Source organism: Rhineura floridana, chromosome 20, assembly GCF_030035675.1.
Source record: "Rhineura floridana isolate rRhiFlo1 chromosome 20, rRhiFlo1.hap2, whole genome shotgun sequence".
NCBI classification, from domain to species: domain Eukaryota; kingdom Metazoa; phylum Chordata; class Lepidosauria; order Squamata; family Rhineuridae; genus Rhineura; species Rhineura floridana.
Window position 1 is genome coordinate 10,400,347 of NC_084499.1, and position 13,584 is coordinate 10,413,930.

The following is a 13,584-nucleotide window of genomic DNA, read 5'->3' on the forward strand; positions in this document are numbered from 1 at the left end:
GAGTACTGTTGAAGCTGGAATGTGCCTGACCCTAATTTGGCATGGCATGTATACTCACTTGGCATATTACCCCTTGGTTGCTGAAAGGAAACTGCAGTCTTATCCATTAGACATGGTTTCTGAAATCCCATTTGGCAAGATTTCAAAAATGAGGGACCACTTTTATATTAAAAACGGTACACATACATGAACAACGACTTTAGCAACAGACTGGTGACATCATTGCAACTATAAGACAGCCCAGTCAGTCTTCATGCCTTATGGCCTATCTGTCCCTTTGCTCAGTCAAACTCAAGAGTTTGGGCATGCCTTCTAGACAGTGGTAATGCTTCTGGAAAGATGCCTCAAGCATCCCTACTCTGACATTTCCATAGTTTCCATGGGGTAGGGGAATGAGACTTACGTACTCTCATGCACTCCAGCTCCTCTTGTGCTACACCAGTGTGCCTTAGGATTTGGTGCTCCAAGCAACGATGAGGAAATTTGTCGAGAACCTTAATAAGGGAAATAAGAAGAGCCCTGCTCGATCTCATTCTATGCATCCTGTTTCTCACAGCAACCAATCAGATGTGCCTGGGAAGCCCACAAGGATGACATGAGCACAATAGTTCTCTCCTGCTGTTGTTTCCTAACAACAGGTCTTCAACAGCACTTTCTCTCTGACACTGGAGGCACAATGCAACCAACCATCATGACTAGAAGCCATTGATAGCCCAGTCCTCCTTGACATTTTCTAATCCCCCTTCTATAGCCAATTATGTTGGTAGCCACCAAAACATATACAAAAATCACTAGCATTTCCTCTCATAGTTTCTGTGGTTTGGTTAACCAAACTTGTAATATGCATAGTTATCAAAAGTCTTGCTGTGACAACTTTTTTCTTTCTTTCCAGCCTCCCTTTCCCCAGGAGTATCAGTTGTGTTGCTCTCTCTTCACTATAGCACAATAGCCTTTCCAGTGTATGCACTCATCTTGGTTAGCAGGTGAAGATGAGGTTCTCTGCATCCTTTGTCTGATTAGTAAGAGTCCTTGATTCATCTGAAGCTTTCTGCCCAGTTGTCCTGTTCACCGGGCTCTCGTAAGGAGGTGAGAGACTCCCCAGCAGAAATACAAGTGAGGGCAGCACAAGGGTCTGCAGAACATTTGCTCCACTAGTGAGCTACAACTCTTTCCTGTCATCCAAATACACTGCATCAAACACACCCCAGTGTGGTTGGTTGCATGTGGGTTCCTTTGATCTTCTTGCAGAAGTGCAGGCAAAGGAAAAAAATGGCTTTCCATTGTCAAGCTGACTATGTACTTAACCCCTTGAAATTTTTGAGGGTGACAAGTTAATTTCTCTGTCGAGATGGGGTGGAATCTGGGGTAGCGTGTTCTGCCTTAATGGCGTTTCTGGGATTGGCGGGTTTGGGAATATGACCTGGAACAAAATGATAGCACTGATACATCACACGTAAGCTTCCTTCAATAGGTTTTTTGGTGGCAAAATTGTGGGAACCATTTTGACAAATATCCTCCATCAGGGAGGAGAAATTCTTGAACAGTTTCTTGAGGCTGGGCTCAACCTGTAACAGGTGTTGGAGAAACAGCTAATTATTTTTCCGCCTCCTCTTTGTTCCTCCTCCTTTTTGTTGTGATGCAGCAGCCCCTTGTCTGGTGGCTTCCACAATGCCCCAGACCTAGGATCATAGCATTGTTAGGAAATATTTTGGTAATTTAGGTACTGTTTCACATTTCAAAGAAAAATCGCTAAGCAGCTTACAACATCCTAAAAATATCACATATAAAAATTAAATTAAAAAAACAACTCGGTGAAAATACCTACATTTTCGAGCAGCGCAATTGGTGGCTACCAAAAACAAACATGGCGGAAAATGTTTAGTGAAATTATCTCCTCTTCTAGGGAGGTGTAAGGAAAATAAAAATATTATGTGCATATGTGTGTGTGTGTGTTATAATCTACAGTTTAGGCCTACAAGTTTGTCCTCCAACAGTAATCCAGGGATAACCTTTGCATTGAAACTATTCTGAACATGTGCTTGCTTGAGCTGGACTTAGGTTTTCGAGGACAGTGATTGGAAGCTGGAGGGAAGAGAAATCTTTCAATTCATTCTCTCCTTGCTGTTTGCTTCCCCCTCCCTCTCATTTATTTATGAGTGAGGACTGTGATCTTTTTTTATTTCATTCTGTGTATGTTTTTCCTGTACTACAGGGGAAAAAACCCACTCCTTTTATTGCTATTATGATGATGATAGCTCAGGATATAAATTATTCACTTAGTAAGGAGAAAATGGCCCTCCCTCTTAGCCGCTTTAAATGGTTTAGTTTCTTTTGCTGTTTCATTCTGTGGTCATCCTTTTTTCTTTTTCCTCTTTTTTGGAGGGGGCTTATCTAGAAAGGTTTCTGTAAGCCCAACATCCTTTGCCACTTTCCCACACTCCCTCCTCACTTCTACTCCTACCCAGGACAACACTGTTAATCTGTGGCTGTGGGCAGACACAGATATGATTACTGTATTGGAGAATTGTGGCCAGATCTCCTGACTTCTTACTTTTCAAGCAGTTGCACGGGACTCCAATTTGGATTGGATCACGGGTGCTGAGTAAGAAAGTGTTCTAGGGCACCTCCAGTCTACTATTTTGCATGAGGGATTCAAGCGCATACCAGACATTTAGGTTTGCTACATTAAAGTTCACTGTTGCCCTTGAACCACATATCCACTTGCAGCAACAACAATAACATAGGCTTTTTGTGGGTAGGGAAGTGACAAGGAAATGCATTGGAAAGTAAAACAAAATTAAGGGGAAGTGCTGTTGAACACCCCAAGACAAGTCAGGATGAGTTGAAGATGAACTTCTGTGAAGAAATCAGAACAACTGCTCATTAAATATCAGACATTGTATAACCTCCACATCTGCTTTGTGCAAGCAAATTGGGATGACCACTGAATACACAGGATGTCTGGAGAAACCCAAACTTCTTCCCTGATCTAAATTGCCTTGCTGTCAGCCAGCAGCATCTTGGACTTGCCTGTGGTGATGGCAACCTATCTGTTTGGCCTCCTGGTTGTCATGGATGGAGCTTGTGCACTTCATTCCTCTTCCTTGTGTGCTGTGATAGGGCAGGGCAATGTTGACCCTGCTCCTGCCTCAGTCAGTGCTGCCCAGCAGATGTGCATGCTCCTCTTGTGCTGATTGTTGTCAGCTTCAGGGCTGGGGGCTGGGCAGTAACGAAGCAGCCAGCAGTTAGCTGGGGAATAAATCAGTCAAGGCCAGGCAGATAACGGAGGCCAGCTGGCAGAAGAAAGGCTTGGCAAACTACCCAGTAGCAGTGTCCCAAGAGCGTCGTCCAGGTAGGGAAGCAGAGTCCAGAAAGCCAGGGCTCCAGTCCGAAGGTCTAGAGGCTAGCAACGGCGTTACACGCGAGGGGTCACAACCGACGTTGTAGTCAGCAGCCTGCTGCTGCCACGAACTGCCTTTTATAACAGACTCCCTAAGCCAGGTGCCCGTGATTAGTCTCCCAGCTGCTCAGAGCTGCTTGTTCTTAAACGACCCGACCTCTTCCTTCGTTGCTGTGCTACTCGCTGGCATCTCCTTTCTGCAGGGGGGAGGGGAGCCTCCTGTTCATGCCCAGAGTCCGACTGAGGGGCTTCAGCCAGGTCCTGGACATTCTCCAGCTGGGGAAGAGCCAGAGTTGTGTCCTCAGGGGTTCCACTAGTTCCTTCTCCTGGGTCTGCCTACTCTGCCTCTTCCTCTGAGTCCTCTGAAGGGGCCATGACGCTTGTCTTATCTGGAGACCAGGAATGAACGCAGATTATTTCATACAAGCTTTTTGCTTTCTTAGGATCTTTCTGTTTGTTTGTGTAATACATGTTGGGTTGTATCCTACTCAGAGTAGACCCCATTCAAATTAATGGACATGGCTAACTTAAGCCCAATGAGTGAGTCTACTTAGAGTAGGGCTTAGTTGGATACAACCCTTTATGTCCCACCTTTCCACCAAGGAGGAGTTCCAAGTGGTGTACATAGCTCTCTCCCACTATTTTTTTTGGTCCATCCAACAACCCTGTGAGGTTGGCTAGGCTGAGGGTGTGTGAATGGCCCGAAGTCACCCAGTGTGCATTTGAATGTGGGTCTCCACAGTCCTCATCTGACATCTTACCTCTAAGCTTTAATCCTTCCACTTCATGCTTTTGATGAATAGATAGCCTGTTTGCCTCAGCACAACTCGGCTCTTTTGAAGGTGTCTTTTGCTGATGGCCACAATAAATCTACTTAGTCTTTCAGCTGCCACAAGGTGCCCTTTTGTGTTTTCTGTCAAGCTGGCCGTTTTAAAACCACTGTATTCCTTTTAAACCTCTTGGCCATGTATTCTTGAATACTTATTCATTGCAGCCTCCCCCCACTCGTTCTCCAGCTCCTCTCCTATTTGGAATGTTCTCTGTTTCACGGCTCATGGTTAATTGCCCCTTTGGTGTGCTCCTGATTGGAACTCTATTGAACATTAAGGTTAAATGATGATATCACAACTTAGTATGTTTGCATTTTACGTCCAGTTGCAAAGATAAACCCTTCGCCTCATTAATCCTTCACAATCCTCTTTTTTTTGTATATAAACCCTTCCTAAATGTAATTGTCGGTTTGGGATGCATTTATTTTCTCCCTAACAGCCGCATGACAGTTATGCCAATGGAGTTCACATCCAGCGTTGTTACTGGGTACTAGTGACTACCTGCCTTTGATGGATGTGCATGAGTGCAATTATTTTTACGATTCCATTTAATTAATACTGAACCGCCTCCAAAGCTTATAGCTGGATTGCTCCCATTGTAGGAAACGACGAGTGGCAAAACAAAAGGAAAGAAAGGAAAACAGTATCTCCCTTTGGTTAGAGGACATGAACAGCTCAAGGCAGACAGATTGTGCAGGGGAACTCCAGAAAGACACACAGCAAATAAGCTCCAGTCCCTTAACTGCATTTAAAACACTGCTTATTGCCTTCATGCCATCTGATGTTGGGCTCTTTCTAATAGCTGTGGGGGGGAAAGTTTATTTGAAGAATTCTTAAAAGTAAAAATTGGAAGATGAAAATGAAGGGGAAATCCCTGCTGTTTTACAAAGCTATTTGACTTCCTTGTTTTATTGATTTGTTTTCTCCCCTCTTCCTAAAAAAATCCAAAGCATCAAACACTTTTTTACAGAGTACAATAAAATGCCTAATAAATAGGAGAGAGGAGGATAAGAGGAGAGGAGACTGAAAAATGGTCCAAAGATTCATTTTTGGGAGTTGCCTGCAAATAGTCAGATTGCTGACTATTGCTGCATGTTGGTCTGTAAAACAGAGGTCTGAGCTAAATAAATCAGATGAACTATTGGTACGTTATCTGGGTTCTGATCTTTAGGTAGCCAACTGGTGCCATCCACATGCAAGAGGGGAGATATCTGCCAGCTTTAGAGCACCCCAATGTTTGCAGAACAACAGCAACGACAACCCTTTAGAGGGGAGAAACTCTTAAGGGGTAGGACGGGGACTAAACATTCTCCATGGCCATGTAATGATGACTGACTTGTGATGGGGTTGGAATGTAGTATCTTGGAAGAGGGCATGGCTGGCTGGCTTATTAATTAATAAAGATTGTATGTTTATGTATTGTGTTTTTATACATTGGAAGCTGCCATGTGGCCACAGGGTCCTCAGTGGCAAACTAGAAACCTCTTAAATAAATAAAGGATTTCTCAAACATATCTTTGTCTCTAATTTTTAGTCAATATTGTCTCCCAAAGAGTCATTCAAAGATCCAGTGTGATTAGAGGTGTGCATGGAAGGCAGCGGTGCTGCTGTTAGTTCTTGCTTGCATTTGGACTAAGCAAAGCACTTTCTGGCTTTGTCCCCCTCCAAGCATCCTTTTTTATTATGCATTCATGATTATTTGTGCTCATGATGGTATTGGGGTGGTTGCGCACCATCCTGTTTCCTGTACCATTTTAGTGAACATGCTGTCTTGTTTCCTGTTGGTGCATGTTCCAAAACTTCCTGCTGAAATCCTGTAACTTTTTCATACCACAGATTTCGGGTTGTTTAAGTTTCTTTGTCCTGATTTTGTTGTGCTATAGTGCAAGAGCCAGATATAATGAACAATAATGTGGTAACATGGGGGAAGTGTCACAGAGCAACGGATAAAGCAGGATTCCTTTTCCATTCCTGTCCTTTTCCCCTTGTGTGTTGTGTTTTTTAGATTGTAGGCCTGCGGACAGGGACTATCTTGTTTTAATGCATTGTATGTAAGCTGCATTGTAAGCCTTTTTGACTGATAAGTGGGACACAGTGCTCTAATTATACAAGTAAATGATGTGTGAACAGTCCAGTATAAATCCCCCACTAATGCACTGTTATTGCTTCAGTGACATGTTGCAGAAACCCATCAGTTCGGAGGGGCCTTTGTTTGTTTTGTTATCCTGTCTGTAAAATAATAGGCTGTACCTGGAGCAGACTCTTTGAAATGAATGGACCTAAGTTAACCATGTCTATTAACTTCAGTGGGTCTACTGTGAACATGACTGAAGTTTGGATATAAACCCCATAGCTATAACAGACTGCTCAGCATGGCATAACTGCTGCCCAGTGCTACGTTCCTCTAGGAATTATCTTAACTACTAATACAAACTTGTTCTCTGAGTCTTGATCCTTATGTCACCAAAACAGCATCATTCACACACCACAAGGGATGCATTAGCAAGCTCAGGGAAACACCGAGGTTTGAAGGCAAAAGGGGTTGGAGTTGGGAAAAAAAATAATCCTATGGGCTGGAAGCCCTCCAAAATCACCCCAGTAAGGACTGAGCCTGGAGAATCCTTGGGGAGGGCATGACTGGCTGGAACCCTGAACAGGAACAATCCATACTGCAACATTTGGTTATGTTTTTAAATTTTAAACCATTCGTTCTAACTTCTGTTATATAAAGATATTGCTTCCAAATCCTTCCAAGCGTTTGGCAGAACCCAACCACAAAACAAAGGCAGTGTTTTGGCAACCAATTGTTCAACATTTGATAAGATTCTGACTGCACCTGTAGCCATTGTCGGTCATCTCTGCTGTTTCCCTGGCGTTGTTGTAGGCCAGCCTGTTCCTAAGGGATATTTTATAATCGGTCCTATAAGGGAAGGATCAACCTTGTCCACATTTTCTTTTTTTTTGGGGGGAGGGGTGTTAACTACTTGGTATTATACTAAAGTTCTGGATAGTTTCATTTCTTCTGCTCTTTGTTTCTGTCTGCAGCTGTGGCATCATCAACACATTATTTCTCAATGTGATGATTGGCTTCTTTGTAAGAAGTTATAAAGATGATGATCTTCTCCCTCTCTCCCTTCTCCCTCTCTCCCTCCCCCCAGCCCAACCGATCTGTATCTTTATTCTAAAACACCTTGTTTAATTCCAATAAAAAATGTAAAAATTTCAAAACAAATTATTGAATGGCTAATCTTGGCATTGCGCTTTAAATATAGGGTCATGCATATCCTTATAGTTGGGCTTTGTGTAATTGTCTGGGCTGTATCAAAAACAAAAAACAAAATAAAAATAAATCACTGTACATAGAGAAGCAGCATATAAGAGAAAAGGGACACTGATATGTTAGTTTTCCACATGCATGGATTATTATTATTATTATTATTATTATTATTATTATTATTATTATTATTATTATTATTATTATTATTATTGTATGAGGATCCATTCAGCATTCAGTCAGGCTATCCTGTCACACACATGGTTTGAAGTAGAGTTCAGACACACACTGACCACCTGTTCAGTGTCAAAACCTGTCCCTTGTAGTAGCATAGTGACAAATTCAGAACTGCAGAGTCCCTTCATGATAGTCACACCACTCCACCCTCACATCTACGCCCTCCACTTGCTTGCTGTCCATCATCATCTCCACACTCCTCAGCCCTTTCCATGTGAGCCTAATGCCACAACAACAAGATGCCCCTAGGAGCCAATCAACATGAAAGGGGAGTGTGTTAGTTACTGAGAAGTGTCTTCTCAGTGGCTGACTCACCTCCTTTAACCCTAATTGGCTCCAATCCACAGGAAAGGACAAGGAAGCATGTTAGACGATTCTTCTCAGTGGCTAACACACTCCCCTTTCAAGCTGATTGGCTTGTTGGATGCTGGAGACATATGGACCAAGCTGGGGCCCTACTCCCAAATAAGTTAGGGGTCTAACCAGAGCTTGGAAAAGTTACTTTTTTGAACTACAACTCCCATCAGCCCCAGCCAGCATGGCCACTGGATTGGGTTGATGGGAGTTATAGTTCAAAAAAGTAACTTTTCCAAGCTCTGTCTAAGACCACACCCTCCGAGACCCCTGACAACTACACGCCTGGTCCCGTGCCTGAGCTTGCTTCCCACCATTCTTGGTATGACCTCAAGATACATAAAAAGAGGATTTGGTGCCTTCTTTGGGGCCAGAAATTTAACATGTCCACATAATAGCTGTACTCCTTATTCAGAATCCAAGACAACACTGAAAATATATTCTAAAGAGCAGGAGCAGGCATATTTTGCGTATTGTTACATATATTTGCACATGCTGTATCATTTTCAGGAATGAGGAGAAAGCCAAGCCGTAGGCAGCGGATATTTCATTCCTTTTTCTTAAGGTAACCTTAGGAATCAAAACACTTTGGTTTCCTTCTACTTAGTATATATTGCTATCATGCCTTTCTGTTTCAGAGAGTGTAAGTCTTATAAACAGCAAGCACACACACATCATATTTTGGACACGTCATGAGAAGACATGATTCACTAGAAAAGACCATAATGCTGGGAAAACAGAAGGGAGTAGAAAAAGAGGAAGGCCAAACAAGAGATGGATTGATTCTATAAAGGAAGCCACAGACCTGAACTTACAAGATCTGAGCAGGGTGGTTCATAACAGATGCTCTTGGAGGTCGCCGATTCATAGGGTCTCCATAAGTCGTAATCGACTTGAAGGCACATAACAACAACAACAACACACACACACACAGAAGAGGAGTCCTGCAACATCAGAAAATAATAAATCTGATAGTCTTTAAGGTGCTACAAACCTTTCTTTAATGCTTGCATTTAAAACAAATTTGTCTGTCCTTGTGGGCTTGCAATTTTAAATAAACAACAACAACAAGCCCCACCACCTCAGGTTTCCAACAGAACTCTGTTTAGGAGCCACAAAAAGGACCACAGCTCCCACACATTGTCGTGCGGGTTCAGGGAACGGTGTTTATGCTCTGCCATTATTGCTTTCAACAACTGCACACACTCATAAGGAAGCCAGGGGGAAAATAGCAAAGGAAAACCCTGTGTTAAAAGCAGCTGGCAGAGTCCAGACCCAGAAGTATAAAGCTGTTAGGTGATAAGAGCTGGCGCTGAAATATGGTGTTTATCTTGACTGCCAAAGGTAAATAAAAAGGTTAAATGAGCTCCTTTCCCCTTTAAAATAAATAAGTGATTAATAGATCATTCTGCCTACGGGAATAATTTACTGCTGATCTGGGCTGTGCTTAATGCGTTTCTCAGGCCTCTGCTGTGCTGTAATTCACCGAAAGCTCCCACATTGGAGGGCGGGCGTGAGGACTAGGGGAACGCAGAGCATGCTGTGCTATTGGAGGCAGTAAGCCTCGGAATGCCAGTTGCTGGACATTGCAAGTACGCTCAGGTCCTGCTTGCAGACTTCCCACTGGGGCATCCGGTTGGCCACTGTGAAAACAAGATGCTGGACTAGATGGGCCTTTGGCCTGATCCAGCTTCAGGGCTCTTCTGACCTTCTTATGCTATAGTGGGACTTCATGCTTCTCTCTCTAGACAGCGAACCATTGTAATCTTTCTCACTTTGCATGCTAGCTGGGGCCCCACAACCTCTGGAGGGCCACAGTTGTCCTCATCCCTGTTCCACCACTATCATTGAGCTATGCCTCCTCCCCTCAACAGGGACAGTTTCTTCTTATTATCTTGACATCTTGCCACTTCTCCAGTTCCCTTTCCTCCACATCTCTGTGGTTCTCAAATCTTGCTCCTTCCTTACTTCCTCTTGAGCGTCTCCTATTTATTTATTTATTGCATTTGTATACCGCCCCCTAGCTGAAGCTTTCTGGGCGGTTTACAACAATTAATCTGCATTACTTTATAGTTTTACATTCAGCATGTGCAGGAACTGATTGAAAGGGGCGATATACTTAATGGGCACTGTGGTTGAACCCTTGGAGTAAGTTAAATACTCCTACAGTCAGGAACCTGGGGATTTTAAAATGGATTGTCATAGTCTGGTAAGGCATATTTCAGTGCCCCTGTGCATCATCTGGGGCATCTGTGGCGATGGAGGTGGGGATGCCTCAGCCAGGTCCTCCTGCTCCACCTCCAGCATCGTCTCCTGCGCTGGAGGCGGTTCAGGAACAAGAGGTGGGCTGGGAGGCAGATCCATTGGGGTTCTCAGACTGGTCCATGGGCCACCAGAGGTCTGCGAGCTTCATACTGTTGGTCTGTGCCATGTCCACATTAGATATCCATATTCTATTTATATTGCTTTTATTTCTTATATTGTATATTACTGTATTGCAGTCTGAAGTCTATGGAATGCATATTATAATACCATAAAATACAATGGAAGAAATCAAAGAAGCAATAGAAATACAGTTAAAAATCATATAGCATCTAGAAGATAACATTACAATTGCTACAACAGGCAGGGGGAAAAACAATTAAGTGGTCCAACAAGACCATCAGCGATTTTTAAGTGTGTCCTGGCTCACCAACAGATTCGGACTTGGGACTGTCAGCTTGGTTACTGCCAACAGCTTTAATCCACAGCTTAACACAGCACTGGGACACAGATCAGGTTACAGATCACACAGCCTTCAGATCACAAAGCAAAGGCGTAGGTGTAGGACTGGGTGAATGACTGCTCGTGTGGGACTTCTCTCTCTGCTTGGGACTGGGCAAGCAAGTGGGCACTCCTGCGAGTAGGCTGTTTGACAGGTTCTGCCTGTTTGCCCCTGTGCATCATCTGGGGCATCTGTGGTGATGGAGGTGGGGGTGCCTGAGCTAGGTCCTCTTGCTCATCTTCTCCTGAGCTGGAGGCGGTTCAGGATCAAGAGGCGGGCTGGGAGGCAGATCCACTGCTGAAGGTGGGGAAGTGGAACGGTCTGGCAACTTGATGTCCTCAAGCGTGTCGGTGGTTGGTGCCTTTGCACCTGAGCTGTCAACATGCAGATCACTTGGCTCCTCCCCATCAACCTCATCCATACGTCCCAGATGACTGGACCCCACTCTCGGATGCCCCTCCTCTTCCTCCTCCTCCTCAGACCACTCTGGCTACAAGTCCTTCTCTAGTGTCATGTCACTTATTTATTTTTCTCCATGGGAGGGGGGAAAGTTTGGGAACCCCTGTCCTAGATCCATCCTTTCCTCTCTTTATTTTATTGCTTACAGATCTTGCTTGTGTTCTGACCACTTGTGTCCAGCAGGTGATTATAACAACCTCTTTGCTCACCTTCCCCAGCTGCATCTTTCAGTCATTTCAGACAGAGCACCTCAGCTCAAGGCATCTTTCTTGCTTCTCATCTTTATGATCCTGCCACTCCACCTCCTTCATTATCAATCATTATCGATCTGTTATTAGAGATCTGATCCCTAACATTTTGCACATCAGTTCTTCTTCTCTTGTACTGCACACTCGCTCCATTCCTTCACACCCCTTTGCTCCCCACATACTTTTCTGCCATCACCCCCATGTGCAGTGCAACCATATCCCTTTTAATATGTATCCTTCTTAATTTGAGTTGTATTTCGTTTTTGTTGTGCTTTCTGTTGTTTGTTTGTACATGTTTTTGTGATTTTTTACTATGATATATTGTATTTTATCTTGTTTGTTCACCGCCCTGAGAGCTATTCTGCTAAGGGCGGTATATAAATTGAAATAATAAAAAAATAAAATAAATAAATCCCTGTCTACTTAGTACTAAACCCCATTGAGTTCAATGGGACTTACTCCCAGGTAAGTTTTTATCAGTCTGAGAGTTGGAAGGGACCTTAGAAGTCATTTCATTAGACTTACTGCAGGATCTTGCAGCTACAGGATCCCTGACAGATGGCCACCCAGCATCTGCCAAGATACCTCCAGCATAAGAGGGCCCACCACCCCTGCGGCAGCCTGTTCCACTGTTGAACAGCTCGTATCATTAAGAATTTTTTTCCTTAATGTTTAGCAAAAATCTGCTGCCCTACAATTTCTGCTCTCTGCAGGAACAGAGAACAAGTCTGTTCCATTTTCTGTGTCTCTTGACAACCCCTTCATATATTTAGAGGGCGAAGAAGGCTAGGAGGGCACCTACGAGAGAACTAGAAAAGGTCCTCAAATGCAAAGATGTATCACTGAACACCAAAGTCAGGATCGTTCAGACCATGGTATTCCCGACCTCTGTGTATGGATGTGAAAGTTGGACAGTGAAAAAAGCAGATAAGAGAAAAATCAACTCATTTGAAATGTGGTGTTGGAGGAGAGCTTTGTGCATACCCTGGACTGCGAAAAAGACAAATAATTGGGTGTTAGAACAAATTAAACCAGAACTATCACTAGAAGATAAAATGATGAAACTGAGGTGATATGGTATAGCAAATGGTTTAAACTTCAAGCTGCATCTGCAAAAGAAAAAAATGGGTGTACACATTTAAGAGCATGTTTCTGATTCTTCCTTTTGAATTTGGCATCTTTTCTGGTCGTGCTACATTTGGAAGTGGCCAGATATACTCGGAGGATGATTTCCAGAATATATCTGATGTCTGTCAAAAGCATTGTGATGAAATAAGATACAAAACTCAAACAATACTGAATCTGATCTGTTTAAAGCTTCAACTTTACTTTTCCCATGCCTGATGTAATATAGCATCAGGTGATATACAGGTGAGTGTGGCTTGGCTTAGAAGGCCAAGTGGTTCCAATGGGAAAGGCTTTGGGGTCTAATTAGTTACACAGGCCAGATGCTTCCCACCCTGGGGTTAGACCAGACTCGAGAGACCAGAGGACTGGAGAGAACAAAATTCTCTCACCCCCCCAGCTCTGTCCTGGGACTGTTTGCCAACCACTGCCTCTTAGTCTGCTCTACCTCACAGAGCTGTTGTGAGTTTAATTTTCTCTCAGAGGACTTGACTGTGTGTGTATTCATTTTTCCATGGCTTTTTGGAGGTGATAGCTTGGTTGACAGTGTAGACTTTGTTATGACTCGTCATAAGACTTCATTTTGATTTGACCAACCCCAACCCCCCTTTTTAATGGTATCTAAGCCAGTGGTGGCCACCCCGAAGCTGTGCCTGGAAGTTAATGATGTGGTTGTGTTAAAACTTCTTTTGTCATATTCCTATAGTGATGTTGGTCCAGTCATGTCAAGAGCCTCCTGGGAGATAATAGCTCTTAAGGGTCCCTCCAGATGACCAATGTTTTGCAGGAGGGATTCAAGCACATACTGTATATTTAGGTTTGCACAATTACAGTGGATTAAAGCACTGTGTTGCCCTAATACAAGAAATCCCTTTTTAGAAAAGAAACTGGCT

At 43.5% G+C, this 13,584-nt stretch overlaps 1 protein-coding gene across 5 annotated transcripts in view; it reads left to right on the top strand.

The window, feature by feature from the left end:
- The window catches only part of ASTN2 (astrotactin 2), a 773,365-nt gene that overhangs the window by 296,188 nt on the left and 463,593 nt on the right, over positions 1 to 13,584 (top strand). The window lies entirely within an intron of this gene.